The sequence below is a fragment of the Lygodium microphyllum genome, chromosome 15 (genome assembly GCF_053477565.2).
Source record: "Lygodium microphyllum isolate KBCC chromosome 15, Lygodium_microphyllum_v1.1.10, whole genome shotgun sequence".
NCBI classification, from domain to species: Eukaryota; Viridiplantae; Streptophyta; class Polypodiopsida; order Schizaeales; family Lygodiaceae; genus Lygodium; species Lygodium microphyllum.
In genome coordinates, this window is record NC_141149.1 from 47,598,069 (window position 1) to 47,612,682 (window position 14,614).

Consider the following 14,614-nt stretch of genomic DNA (forward strand, 5'->3'; position numbering starts at 1 on the left):
GGGGGCCAATCATATGCACATTTAGGAAAGTACAAAGTCACATCCTCTATCGAGTTTGAAAGTATATCCATAATCTTTTATAAGCTGTCCAACACAAAAGGTGTTGGTAAGGAATCGCTATTAGGATGCTCATTTAAAAGGCAAGCACATTGTAATGTCGACTACAAGTCATAGCGTATTCACCTTGCTATCGGCAATATACAAATATTCACAACTTTTAGCAAGGGTAGTGCAGCTCCATCAAAGCCCGTGAGGCCATCGGTAGAGAAACCCACCACCAAGCCTAAGGAGGGGGGTCAAGACTTGTCACAACCCACCAAGCCATGTCGCTAGAAAACCACGAAGATCAAAGCTAAGGCCCCTAAAACCACAACTCAATTAGGTGCCTAAACATTAAGGACTATCGCCTAGAAGAATACAAACACGTTCTCGCAAGCCTACGAACTCATACTCAAAACCTAGGAGGCAAAGAAGAAACTATAGGCACTGATGAACGGTCAAGCCCGATGGGTCCCTAAGATCTTATTGCAAGTGCAAGGCTATTACAAGGGCAATGCCTAGATATGGGTGCCTAAAACCAAGAGGGCCAGTGACACTACTCAAATGCCACCGTCAAACTTGACCATACAAAGAACCATGACAAATCAAGCACTAAAGTTGCAAAGGATTCAAGCTTTGAAGCCCATACAACCCAACGTTGTTAAGCTTGCAGAGCCTCAACGAGTCTATCGACCAAAACCGCAACTTGTTGACTCCAAACCAACCCAACCTAGCACTATTAGTGTCCCCAAAGCCTCACAAACATCTAGCAGCACAATTGAGAATCACAAATCGTGCTTAGCACACAAGAGGCCAAACTGCACACTTAGGAGCAATCACAACTATAGACCTTAATAAGATGTTGCTGAGCTATCGAGTCCACTCAAACCACCCAAGCTTCTGGGAGGTCTTAAACCCTCTTACAAACGACAATTGATTCTTACCTTGGATGCAGGCTTAGCTGAAAATATAGGGGATGACTTGGTTGTTTGCCTTTGGCATTTGGATGCCACGTTTACCACACTTGCTAAAAGCTATGACCAATTAGACCTAGGTCTTTTAGAGGAGCTTTTAGCAACGGAGGTATGCACACTACCTTGCTTACGGGAAGAATCAAAATTTATGTTTGTTAAAGCTTCCCAAGCAGCTGAGAAACTCATTACCATCGAGATCTCCCATGAAAAAGAATGCAAGCAATGCCTCAATACGTCTTATGACAAAAACACGATCCTTGCTATTGACCAAGAAATTAAGAAGTGAAATAGCTGATAATGACTCCTCTTTCTTGTGGCAATGGTATGCTCTCCAACTTCAATGGGAGTAAGAGGGCTACCATATCATGACCAATGTTGAGTAGAGACATGCAATCAAGACCTTGAAATATGACCCAACTTAGGTAGCCCCAACCTCTTATAAGGTGTTGACCACCATTCACAACCGGCCCTACCTAGATCAAATTTTGACAGAGGAGGAGTTACACATTGCCAACAGAATAGACTCCAATGATTTCCTAATGGATGTCCTCACCTACATCACTCATGTAAGCATCCGACCTGTCGACATGGGCCACTATGCTAACATGGAGTACAACCCAAACTTCTATGCTTGGCTCATTTCCAAAGGGGGAGAGGGTAAGGTGGAAAAACATACTTTAAGAAAATTCTCATGGATCCTCATTAGATTGTGCAAATTGTGAAGAAAAACTCTCTTTTTGTACTTAAGCTTTTCATTTTTCTATAAGCGCACAATCACTCTCTACTCATTATCTTAAGAAAACTAATGGTGAGTTGTGGTGTTATCACAGGGACCCATAATGGCAAGTCAGGAGAAGAGCAGTAAACTTCCATTCTCAAAAGAGAAATAAGCTAAGTACGACCTGTCAGTGGAGACAAGGGCCTTCAACCAATTTAGATTCAGTCATGTCGTGAACTTGGAGGATGTGGCCATGGAAGAACATGCCATAAAATAGATAGTGAAGCAACACAATTTGTAGAAGTACCTGGAGAAAGTTGGGCAAGACATGGACTATGAAAAGTGTGCAGAATTCCTTTGAACCTTCCTGAGTTACTCGAGAGAGCATTGGGCCTACCCAACAAGGTCAAGAGAAGGCCCAAAAGAGATGTGTATGATATGCTAGGAATGGACAAGATTCTGGTCCACACCAACAATGGCATAAGTTATTAGGAAAAAAATGAACTCACAAATGGGCCTTTTAGCCCCCCCCCCTCCTCCTTAAAACAAGGAAAAGAGGAGAGAAGAATAGTAAAATAATCCTCCTCTCTCTCCACTTTTGCAATCTCGTTTTGCCTTTTTTATATTATGTACAAACATATACTCAGATTCCTTCTCTCTCCTCATTCAAGAAGTCTTTTTCAACCAAATTTTATATGCAAAAAGGAGTTAGTTATGGGAGTGTGGTGCTTCATTTTCAATGCAAAATGATTAATAGATACAAGATAATTGATTTTTTAATCGAGAACAAGGAAAGTGAAATTGTGGAAGTTCCTTTTAAGATATTTTGGGGATTTTTTATATTCTAGCTTTTGGTCAAAAAACAAACCAACTGGTCGAATTTCGTGTTTTTTGGAGATGTTTTTGGAGGCAAAATAGAAATATCTAAAATACGAAAAGTCTTGGACATCCCTACCCTCTGAGCTATTTCCCCCCATATTTGTACTCTCTCATGGCTCTATTGTGACCTCTTCTCTGTGTTTATGCAACCTTTATTAATAGACTAAATTACTTACACCCTCCTTTCCCTTGGCACCTTTGTGTGCTTCTCTGTGCATCTCCACTCTACCTCTTGTGACAACCAAGTAGGCTCCCCGTTTTTATTAATAGTAAAATGAATACAAGAAATAAGGAGCTGCATATTGAGGTAGAGATTGAATATGCCCCATTATTCAAAAGAACCCAGTGTACCAGTGTCAACCCTCAAGTTTTGCAAAGTTACAAGCAAATGGGATTGAAACATGTGGATTTGTGGGTTGATGGGAGAATCTACCCAATTGACCCCTTAAACAATAGACCTCCAACTTTCTCAGGAATCACAAATTTGTTGAAGTATGTGTGCGAGGGTGAAAATGGGTTACTTGGTTATACTAGGCGGCTCAATGATCAGGCGTTCAAAGTATTTACAACTTGCTAAGCAACCATAAAAATTTGCCACGATGTGATCGTTGCGCATCAACTTCATATACAACAGCTCATAGGATAAGTGCTACATCTGAATGACACTATAATTCAACAAAACAATCAAATTATTTCAATGCAGGACACTATCCATGACATTGGTATCTCATATGAGGAGGCAAAGGCACAATTGGACGACTTGAGAAAGATCAACAGCAAGCTAATACAAGAGCGCAAACAAAAGAAGAAGCCAATCAACGAGTTAATTGTGAATAGCGGCCAGTGGAAGCAATGTATCAAAGCATGTAAGGTAGCTCAGAAAGAAAACCTAGGTGAGGGTGAGGTTGAATCGTGTATTAGTAGATTGTTGAAGGCAAGTACATTGAAAAACACTTTGAGCAATCCTAAGTTTAAGGCGGTGAAGGAAAAGGTGATTGAGTGCACATTAAAAGATGTGTCAAATGAGTTCTCAATTGTGGATGCACAATCTATTTATGACAAGGCCAGTATTAACACGACGACTTACTCAAAGCTATTCAAAGGTGTGAAGGTTGGGTTTGGTCATGTGCTGAAGAGAAATAGAATCGTGCCTCTTCCTCAACCTTCAAAGTTAATAGAGGCCCAATGGCAACTTAATACAAAGGTTTTGGAGTTGATAGGAGATCCCATGCATGTTCAATGTGTGGAAATACTAAAGGTTGGGACCAAAAATGCATATGAGGTGAAGTTCACCGAACTCAACAATTACTATTTAGATTTGAACAAGGTGCAGTCGGCATTGGTAATGTACTACAATATGTCAGTTGAGGAATGTAATGGTAAATTCATTTTGTTATAAAATTAGATGAAAGTGAGGTCATCAAAGGAGTAAAGCTTGAAAGAGTTAGTGTAACTTTGATGAATAGAGCTTTAAGATTCGACAAGAATAACCCAGGGAACTTTAGTGTTCAATCTGAGTGCCATGTGTGGTGGCTCACTGTATTTGAAGTTCCTAAGAAAAAATTTGAGGTGCTATAAGTGTTCTTTATGCACACAAGCATTCCAAGAATCATCGATCATCAGGAACATGGTGAGATGCTCTCAGTTGAAGGGTGTGGTCAATATTGGTTGAATGGCATCTTGCAGGAGACTTGAAAACTTTAAAATGCATGTGTGGAATCTCCAATTGTGCAAATACAAAGAATCCATGCCTATATTGCTTGAAAGAGAGGATTGAAGGAAAGGACGGAAAGAAGAACTGGCAAAGGGTGACAAGTGTTGCACCGACACGCAATAGAGAAGATCCCACTTGGAAGCCCGGCATCTTCAACATTTCCTTGGATCGTATTCACATTTTTTCATTGCGTGCTTTTGTCAGAATCATGGAGAAACTTGTATATGAATACATTTGCTTTGCTTATAGGATGCAACCAAAAAAAGAAGTCATTGCAACGTGTAGGAATGTGGAGCAAGTTCTATCAGAAATTGGGCTACACAAGCATCAAGTGACGATTGAAAAAGATGAGAAGAGATCAGGAAAATTTGGTAACTGGCCAAAAAAGTCTTGCTTTGGAGGAGCAAAGGCTAGGAAGTTTCTCTCAGCACCCATTAATGAGGAAGGGAATATCATGGTTCATAAGCCGCAGGACTACGATGGGTGAAAAAAGTTACATTTTGCAGTTCTTGATCGAAGTAATGGAGAAAAAACAAGATTAGCCAAAGATAAGGTTTGGATAAGTCTTAACAAATTGGCTCCCTTACTTCGCAAGATAGTGTTTAATAATGAAGATAAGCAAGAATTTATCAATGTTATGCATAGCTTCTACGAAAACATGGTGGAAGCATGGGGCAAAAGCTCTATCACACATTACATGATGGTGTGTACTAGGTTAACATTTTAAAATTGTATGAATTGTATAAAATATTGAGCATAGTTTTACTCATGTGTGATATGTGTCTTTGTAGCATATCCTTGAGGCACATGGGCCATACTTTACAGAAAAGGGAAGCATCGGAATTTGGTCCACACAAGGGATGGAAAATTCACATTGGATAGCGTGTGGTGCATACCAAAGAAAAACTGATCGTGTTGGAGGGGTGAATGGTAGCAATCCAATGATCCAATTGCTATCTTGGTGGTATAGGATTATAGTAGCGGATGAAGCTAAACTCTCACAAAAGAGAGCAAATGAAAATGCTGATGAATCGGCTGTAGACATGATGGAATCACCTTGTGTCACTAAAAGAGTGTGTTATGAAGCCTCAAGTGCCAAAGAAAACCATGCCAAGTGGCTAGAAACAAGACTTCAACAAGGCAGCAAATGGGTTCGAAGAGAGCTAAGATAGTAAGATAAACAATATGTTCGATGTGAATGCAATTCATAGTTTAAGAGAGAAAGAGAGAGTGTGCATCTATGTGAATGAGTCTCATAGTTTAGGGTTATATAAAAGAGGGTTTCACTTTCTATCTTATTCATTGAGTTCTCACATCTCTTATGCAAGAAAGATGGCTAGGTCTAAGGTAGTTGTAAATAATCTTCTGCTTAGAGCCCCATATCATGTTCAGCCCCTTAGAGCATCTACTAGCTCAGATGCACCCCCTTCTCAACCTAATCCACCTTCCTCAAGCCGCCCTCACAAGGGTTCTCCTCAGCATCCCCACAAGAAACGCAAGTGGAAGCCATGTACATTGGCCATGAGAGAAATTAGGAGGTATCAACGCTCTTTTGATCTCATCATTTTGAAGGCGAGCTTCTCGAGACTTGTTCGCGAGATTGTGCAAGACCTCTACCACACAGAAAGCAGGAGGTGATTTTTGGCACAAGGTCAGGATAGACTTGATTGCTTCACAAAAGAATGTATTCATGCTCTATAGTGTGTTGCAGAGGCCTTTTTCGTTGACTTGATGTGACTAATGCTCAACATTATGCAATGCATGTGAAGCACATCACTGTAACTCCCAAGGACTTCCAACTTGTAAGAAATCTTCAAGCAGTGAAGGATGCATTCGTTCCAATGGAATGAACATAGTTTGTAATGTTATCTTTTTTGGCATAGTGTTGTCCTCGTGTATTGGACATATGACTATGTCCCAGTGCAAAACTATTGTATGCATCCTTAAAATATGAATTAAAATTTTACACTTGTCCTTCACTCTTAACTTTGGATGTCATCTTTGCTGTATTTTTAATTCTTACTTACAGTTTTTGTTAGCACTGTCAATTTCAATAGGAATAACATGCAAAAATTTGCCATTTCTTGTTGCACACTTTACTCCTGATGCCTCTATATAGTCTATGTGGTGCAAAGTTTCCAAGGGCCAGTAGTCACGATATTCATTTCTCAATTATCAATCCATTCATAATTTTGGTGTGGGATAATTTTTACAATACTAAACTGTATTAGAATGCAACCAAACTTCACATGCGCACTCGTTAGGTGGCCAAAAGTGGCTCCAGATGCCAGACTTCAGACCAAGGATCTATAGGTACTTTTTTTTCCAAAAAAAAGGGCTCTTGGCCACCTAACAAGTGTGCGTGTGAAGTTTTGGTGCATTTTGATAAAAGGCCAGGAAAGTGGCTCTAGACGCTAGACTTCGAATCAGGGGTCTACAGACACTTTTTTTTCAAAAAAAATTGGGACTCTTGGCCACCTAACGAGTGCACGTGTGAAGTTTCGTCGCATTTCGATAAAAGGTTATGGATTTACGATCACACGATGGACAGTGCATATGAAGCTACATTAACCCGATTATGGGTTTTAAATGGTTTAAAAGTTCATTCTTCTTCTCATTTTCACATCTTGCTTTCTTTGATTCCTCCATTTTCACATCCCCAACCTCTGTCTCTTGTCCATCTTGCCCTCCTCAAGCTTGCATGGCACGCACCAAGTAAGCATGTTGCCATTTTGGCCTCGGGAAGACATCACACCAAGGCCTGCCATCTGGAGCACAAGGTGGAGCCTCCTCTAGTGCAGCAACAGGTGCTCCCCATAGAGCACAAGGACCACCACAGAAGAAGAGGAGATGGAAACCGGGCACTATTGCCCCTCGAGAGATAAGGAGAATCCAACGAGGATACGAGATTCTCATCCCAAAAAAAACAATTCATAAGGTTGTTCGAGAAGTCATGCAAGACTTGGAGCTAAAAGGGATGGGAAGATTTTGGGCACGAATGCGGGATGGCCCACTAACAGGAAGGTGGACTGCTGCAGCTATGGAGGCCCTACAAATAGCTATAAAGGGGTTTCTCATCGACTTGTTCAATGATACAGAGCTTGCAGACATCCATGCAAAGCATGTCACAATCACAAATAAAGACATGAACTTCATCATTTGGCTTCGACACGACAAGGAGACTCCACCATAGTTTACTAGATTAATGATGCAAGGTTTGTAATGAGTGTTATAGCGTCATAACATCTTGGAAGACCAAAAAAATTTGTATACTCTGCCATATTGGAATATTTATTTATATATACATAATATCTCATGCAATGTGTACTGAATTCAAATAATTGAGTAAAGTTGTTTTGTTTTGTTTCTTGAAATGCATGACTCTTAATTTTTGTTTAACGTATGAAAGCATCAAAAGTAGTCATACGTACAAATACAAGTTACGTTATTGCTTATGCACAATCGCAAGTGCAGTACTACGTGTTGAATTGTTAATGTATGCGGATGTGTCATTCATGTACCACACATTATCGTCACACTTACACAATAGCAAGTGCAGTACTACATGTTGAGTTATGTTAACGTATGCGAATGCGTCATTCACGTACCACACATTATCATCACACTTATACGAACCACATATTTATTTAATAAATATTTATTTGTAGGGACAAAGTAAAGTATCTTATATTCATCAAGAAAAATACATGTAATGGCTATTACTAATGGTAGATACAAAAAGCCGATAGCCAACAAGAACTCTCAATTGTTCCTTGGCTTTTTCATCGATGGAGAGGAGGGACCAGCTTCGGATGAAAATATAAGTTCCTTCTTTGCTTCAAAAATGATGCGCTCCCCCTTCAACTCTTTCTCCAAGAGGAGCGATCTGACACTTTAGCGAGGTCGCCTAATGTAGCAAGCATACACATTGCTCCACCACGCATTCAATCAAACAAGTAAAGAAGCTTTGATTGCTTGATTAGCACCACCTTCTCCAAGCTAGATGTCACAGGTATCGCTTGAAAAGGTCCAAACTTGGTCAAAGCTTGAATTTTCATGATTATTTCTTGCCCTCCTGATGAACACTTCTTATGGAAGACCACCAAATCTGCAACAAGGTTATCAATATACTCCTTCAAAGTTGAATCCTTCCGTCGATCCGCATGTTGAGCTCCTCCTTGCCTTGATGCAAATTCATCTATATACAATATGTCCTGAATGACAAAGTCAAATCAAACAATATATTTAGCGACTAACCTAGAGTTATCAGAAAGTGATGAAACTTGACGGTAGGGTGCATTGGGTCCCCTGGAGTCCACTGGTGAAATCTTGGCAAAAAATGATGCCTGCAACTGCCCTGTCAGAAATCTAGCGTCTGGGGCCACTTTCTTCCAAGTCTGGCATCTGGGGCCACTTTCTGGGCAGAAAGTGGCCCCATACGCTAGACTTCGGAGGATAGGGCAGTTGCATGCATCATTTTTGGCCAAGATTTCACTGGTGGACTCTGGGGACCTGACGCACCCTACCGTCAAGTTTCATCGCATAAAAATATATCATAGTTAGAAATCTCACCTTCTCCAAATCATCTTGTATCTTCATTTACTCGTGTGTCAGGGAGGCACCTCTTTGGGCAGAGGAATCTACAAACTCCTTGGTAGGAAGCTGGGGCCTTGGTCCAAATAAATCATGTTGTAGTACTTCAAATTCAGCATCTGGCACAAGGTGATCTTCTTCAACCGAGCTAATATGCTCCTGTGCTGCTATGATGGCACTCACAGTATCTAAGCTTGTGCCATCATATCTTCCAATCTCTGCCATTGTTGGATGCACATCCACGTAATCATAATCGATCAGGTATTCCATTGAATCCCTAACTAGGATAGAAAACAACTCTTCTTCCTTCATTTCCAAGTATTGTAGTACATCTGATAGAAGCAAGTATTGTACACCATCTACTTCAATGGGTGTCAAGGAGGCAAGGTTGGGTTTGTTGACTTGTGGCTGTTTTGAAGAAGATGGCACCATGAGAGCCAACCCTTGCTCTGCCACCACTCAATGTTCCTCTTCAACATTTATGAGCTCTTCAATCAGTTCATCTCCCGTGTATGCGATAGAAACAACCTATGGAGTTGTATCTTCATCGCTCTCCTCTTCTGAGGGTGCATCCAATGCAAGGAGGTAAATTGCCAATGCGCAATCACACTCCATGAGATCCAAAGGTGATGTACTCGGTGCACTTCCCATGGGAACAGTGCATACTTTTTGGTGTTTCTTCCCATGGAGTTGTATCTTCATCGCTCTCCTCTTCTGAGGGTGCATCCAATGCAAGGAGGTAAATTGCCAATGCGCAATCACACTCCATGAGATCCAAAGGTGATGTACTCAGTGCACTTCCCATGGGAACAGTGCATACCTATTCACCACTTTTTGGTGATTCTTCCATGCCTAAAATACCATGAGCTGTTCCAGAGGCACCCAAGTCATGTCGGATCCCTCGATGGAGTACATACATGTAGCAATGGTGCTCACAAAGTCTTCCAAAACCTGAAGGGGGGGATCCAGCAATGAGAGCACGCTTTCAAGGTTGAAGTTCTTAGAGCAAACCTGGAATATCTCATCACCTTGGTTGGCAAAGATAGTCTCATGGATCCACTCATCAAAGTGTACGCGAGCATCCATTGTAGCAGGTAGGAGGGATGTGGTGGATATAAAGAGATGAAGAGAGAAAGTGTGAAATGAAACAATGAAACAAGAACTAAACTAGTTATATCTTAAAAACCTTAAGTTTTAAACCATTAAGGGTTGTTCGCATATGATATTTAGCTATGGCTTTACTTACGTCTTTGAAAAGTTTACATGCATATGTAAATGTGTTCATGTGGAAAGTGTATAACAAGTGTATGATTTTGCATAAATACCATAATTCTTAAATATTGCAAGTTTGTAAGCGACAATATTCTATTGGCCAAAAAAATCCAAAATTTTATAGATGTTGGATATTACAACTTGTGGTGTTGGTATTTTTAGGGAGACTCTACAATTTCTAAAATATGTGGAGCCACACACTTTTCGCTGGTAACAATATCCTCAACTCGGCTTCGAATTTTTCTACCATCTAGTTTAAAATAGAAGCTAACCAGTGGATTCTGCATTAACATTGTAATTTCCTGGCGCATTATACTCAAGGGTCAATCATCCTCCATTTGCAACACTTGGGGCTCGCAGCCCTCACAAATGACAGTAACATCCATAGCTGCACTTTCACGCATGTCTTGATCAAGGCACAACCATTTACCCTTGAGTATCCTCCATCTACGATACTTAAACACTAGGCATAAAGTCTATCGTGCGACAAAGTACCTGTAATTGAAAAGGAAAGTTAGCTCATTCATCCCAAAGTAAGATAATAGTCAACTAAGAGAGAAAAATTTTGTCTGAAAGCCATGTCCCTTGTTGTGACTCGACACTCCACTGTGTCAGGACTATGAGTTATTTTTTATGTCCAAGTTTTGCCTAGAATCCTTGTTACATAATCCTCTTATGTATTTTTCATGATATACATGCTTTTGATATGTCTCAAACCCTTACATTCCTTGAACATGTGTGCAAAAATTGCAATCGGTATGAACCAGCTTAGATGTACATTCTTTGAGCCGGTGCTTGGCTTCATAGAATTCAATATGTCTACTGAAATTTTTGTGCTACACACGTGCAAAATGTCGCTACTACACAATGGCCATTCTATGCTATTGAGATTCGATATGTGCATAGAATCAAGGGTTCCATATTCTCAACTCCCCTTGGGCAATATGTACTTGGAATCATAGAAAAAAACAAGGTCCTCTGCGAGCTGCTTAGCTATACGCCCCTCAAATAGCAATCTATCAATTTCGAGGTGGTAACACTTAAAAGAACTAGTGAAACTCTCAACATTTTGCCACTCACAGCAATCCGAAGGGTATACTTCTATAAATACGAGACAAGTTTTTACATAGGTATCATGAAATTTATAATTCTCAATGAGTTGCAAATACTTACTGTTTGCAATGTTTCATTGAAAGGGCATAGTGGGTGCAATATGTTTTTATTTTTGCATTAATACATGTTGTACAAACGCCTCTGTTACAAGGTGAGAATCAACATTCCTTTGTTTGAGAGCTAAAATTTTGCCCTTCCAGTGCTTTGATACATTTACAATTGAAAATGCTTTCACCATGAAAGCTCTCTTCATACTTGGACGCATATGTACTCAAGACGAGAAGTGATACGTATCAGTGATCCAATTCCCTTCTTCATCTTTTCTGTTATGTACTTCTATCGAGAGAATGCTTGTTCTTCTCTCAGGCATTATAACCTGTGCATTAGATGTAAAGAAGTATGTATTAACCCTAAATAATAAGTATTTTAAGTCTGTCCAGTAATCACCAATATGCCATACAAATCAGCATGGCATTAAGAGATGTTTACACTTTTGTAAACAAATATAAACATCAATATCAAAACACATGTGAATATATACATCAACACAAAGTATGGATTTAATTTCAAGGCATCACTTTAATCATACCATTTACATGAAATATAACGAAAATAATAGCACAAGAATACTCAGAGAATTTTGCCAAAATAAATTTTATTATAATGAAGAGGAGTCTGATTTGACTCAATACATTGTATGAAATGTGGGTATTATAGAGTAGTTGTTACAAGGATAGCAACCACATGGCATGCAAATCTTAATAGGCACATTGGATTGACACCTGAGATATTCTAAGACTCAACACATTGTGTGTTATATGGATGATACGATATAAGAGTTTCATGGATCATTGCCAATTGGCATGGAGATCCAAATGGAAACATAGGACCGATAAAGTAAAGGATTTTTGAACCATCGATTTTCAACAAATCCATATCATCCAACACAAAGGAATCACTCACCACATCAAAATAGTCGATTGAGAATTATATACTTCACCTAAACCTTGTACAATACCTGCATGTACAAAAAAACACTTGCATGAATCCCTTTTAACAAAAATACTTTCATGAATCCCTTTTAGCAAAAAATATCTAGATAATTGCATGAATAGAAGTAATACAAAACAGGGCCAACTTACCTATAAACTAATCTGCTGAAGATAAGATTGAATCATTGCTAATCAAAACCCATTGCAAATGGTGGACATAAGAAAACAGCAATCCCATCAAACATAAAAGTCACTAATTAAATGAATAAATTTTGGCACCACAAAATATGGCAGATTTACCTGTAAATTGAGCTACAAAATCTCTGCTCTACCTTGTGTTAAGTGCTGCAACAACAATTTATCCTTAAGTTAGAACTAGCATCAAACCCTATTGTAAAGATAATAGAAAAGGGATAATGCAGAGAGGAACAAAGAGAGTGTGTGTGAGTGCGCGGGAGAGAGAAAGAAATGAGCACCTATCCAATCTTGCCCAAATTGATCTCTACAAAATACAATAGCAAGAGTTAGTATTTACATGAAGGTATACTGAAAAAACAGTAGAAAAGAGGAAACATAGAGAGAGAGAAAGAGAGAGGGAGAGAGAGATGAGCACTTATGCAATGTCACCCAAAATGTTCTCTACAATAAAACAACAAGGGTTAGAACTAACATTATGTTGTATTGAAAATATATCAGCAAAAAAAAACCAAACAGAGAGAGAGAGAGAGAGAGAGAGAGAGATTAACACCTTTGCCTCTTGCTCCAAATAAACTCTGCAAGAAAATAACAATTAGAACCAACATCAAATTCTATTGAAAACACAACATAAAAGAGAAACAACACATAGAGAGAGGGGGGAAAGAAAGGAGAGAGAGATGAGCACCTCTGTCTCTTGCCCCAAACAATCTCTGTAATAAAACAACAATAACTGTAAGAAACGACATCAAACCCTATTGAAAAAATAGCAAACAAGAGAAAATGCAAAGAGAGATAGGCACCTGTGTTTTGCCCAAAATCTGGAGCTGCATAGAGAAGAAAGTGCAGAGGTAAGCAGAATGCTCAAAACCCTAGTTACTCTCAGTAGGGAGCTTTAATGGAGACGAAAATTCATGAGTATAGGGAAGAGAGGGAAAGTGGTCTGTTGCTCAACTTTTGGGTCAAACTGATTTTGTGAGAGGGAAAAAAATTGAAATTGAAAATTCTCCAAAAAAAGGGAGAAAATACGAGGTGAGAGAAACTCAAATTTTGTGTACTATTCATTCTCCCTTTTTTTAATCCCCCACTACCCCTTTTGTTAATAGAAAATCCAAGATTTGGAGAGAGAAGATTCACCCTCCATGGATGTCAACATCTAGCCTTCCTATTAGACAATCCAAAAGGCCCACATCTTAAACTATATTATTTTTAAGGGCCCATTTGTGAGTTCATTTTTTTCCTAATGGTTGCTGACATCCCAAATCCAAAAGTCCATCTGCAAAGCAAAGATAGTCCATGCCTAGTTCTCCAGTCATAGGTACAATGCATTGATGAGTCGAATCAACATACCTATGTTGGAAAGTATTGTAGCCAAATCCCTCAATTAGGTAAACTTAAACGGCTTTGTGTGAAAAACAATAGAAACTTCAACAAAAGCACTAGCCACAAGTGGAAGACCAATGAAAGGTGGAGAGTCCTCGGCCTCCAAGGCAAGGAAGAAGTCATCCTCTAAGGCCTCGACCATTGGATTTGGAGGGGTATTGATGGCCATCATCAGAGAGGCATTGGGTGAAGCACAAGAAGAAGAGGGAGTTGGCAAAACACTGGACATGTCCCCCTCTCCACCAAGAACAAGAGCAATCTAGTGAGAGACTAGTGAGTGATGAAGAAGAAGAGCAAGAAGCACAATCTAGCCATGGAGAGGCCAAGAAGTCAAAGAAAAAGACTTCACAGGAGAAGGCCAAAGAAGAAAGCAAGAAATAAGAGAAAGCAAACCTACAAAGAGCCCAAAGAGAGACCAAAAGCACTGAAGAAAAAAGAAAGAGGAAAGAAAAGGAGGAGTTAAAGAGGATAGAAGAGGAATCCAGAAAAGTTGAAGAGCACCCTACCACATGAATGGGATGATCCTATATACATGGCCTATCCGAGAAGGATTGGGGCTAATTTCAACCAAGAGGTGCATGGTAGATATGACTTCCCTCTGATCCAACCTTTAAAGAAAGCTTGATCTTCATCAAAAGGCACCTCCACCCATCTAAGCAGGTTTCCTCAAAGACTTCTTCTCATGCCCCAACCCTACCTTCATCACCACATGTAACTACCTCTATCTATTACAAATATTACT